We start from the raw sequence: 1,640 nt of genomic DNA on the forward strand, positions 1-1,640 counted from the left end.
ATATCAGGCAACAGCACACTCACAGAGAACATATCCGGCTATGTCGACTCTATTCTGAACCCCTAGCTAGTTAGTATCCCCAGCTTCATACAAGACACAACACATTTTCTAAAAAAACTCAACGACATCCCTCCTCTACCCAACCATGCATTGTTAGTCACTTTAGATGCATGCTCATTGTATACCAATATCCCACACGATGAAGGCATTGCGGCGTGTGAAAAATTCATTTCCACCCATGATCCGGCCCAATCATCCCCAGACATATCCAAACTTATCAAATTTATCCTCACCCACAGTAACTTTGTTTTCCATGACAAACACTACCAACAAATAAGTGGCACAGCCATGGGCACCAAGATGGCTACGCGAACATTTTCATGGCCGAGCTGCAGGATAGACTCTTAGCGAATTCCAATCCTAAGCCATCATATTACTGTCGATATATAGACGACATATTTTTAATTTTGGAACATGGGATTGATAAACTCAACGAATTTGAACGCTTTGCCAACAACTTCCATTCCCGTATCAAGTTTACTATCAACTCTTCGAGTAGTAACATCTCCTTCCTGGACGTATCTGTCCACTTAAAAAACGGGATTATATCTACATCTGTTCATCATAAACCAACAGATAACTATTGCTATTTGGATTTCAATAGCTCTCATCACATCTCGCTCAAGAAGTCTCTTATATACAGTCAATGTCTTCGCATTAAACGCATCTGCTCTACCCCCTCTGTATACCAGTCAGAACTTGCCTGACTTACTTCTAAATTCCTAGCCAGCAACTACCCTATATCTTTCATCAAGTCTGCCATTTCTAAAACATCCACTAAGTCTCGTACAGACCTTCTGACGCATACCCCTAAATCTAATAATGATAGAATTCCTGATATTCGACTACAGTCCCAACCTAAAACTATTAGCTAACACACTCAGGAAAGACTTCCTCTCCCTCAAGCAAGACCCCACCATCGAACCCTTATTCTGCAACCCCCCTCCCCAATCTGAAATCTGTCATCACCTCCTCTAAGCTCCTCACCACGACTCGTGATCATGGTAACACTACATGTCAAAAAGCTAGATGTCAACTGTGCAAATTCATCAACACAGATCACACATTCTCACCCCTGGCACTATATACAGCATTCACCCTCCCGCTGCCAACTGTGATACATCCAATATTGTATACTTAATATATTGTAATATTTGTTGCAACGGTAATTATGTAGGGGAAACCGGCACCAAATTCAGACTTAGGATCAACAATCACAAAAAGTCAATCAGAGACAAAAGCCCAGGCTTCTAGTTAGCGCTCATTTTAACCTTCACGGTCACTCCATTGAGAACTTTAAGTGTATTATTCTGGGCTCTAACTATAGATCGTCCAATGACAGACGTTGTGCCGAAATAAAATGGATAATCTGGCTTAAATCCCACACCAACGGCCTTAACAAAGACCCTGGCTTTGCCACCGATTACACGTTTACTAACATCCAATAGGCCTTATATATTTATCATGTATATGCATATGATTGGACTTCTCGTATATTTCGCTTTTTTCATTTCTCATATTTTTACTCGTGCGCTGAATATGTCATTTATTTTGTCAGTTATCTATTTATCCTGTTTAGA

Source organism: Anneissia japonica, unplaced genomic scaffold (assembly GCF_011630105.1).
Source record: "Anneissia japonica isolate Jap-2015-1 unplaced genomic scaffold, ASM1163010v1 scaffold1208_len1460985_cov181, whole genome shotgun sequence".
NCBI classification, from domain to species: domain Eukaryota; kingdom Metazoa; phylum Echinodermata; class Crinoidea; order Comatulida; family Comatulidae; genus Anneissia; species Anneissia japonica.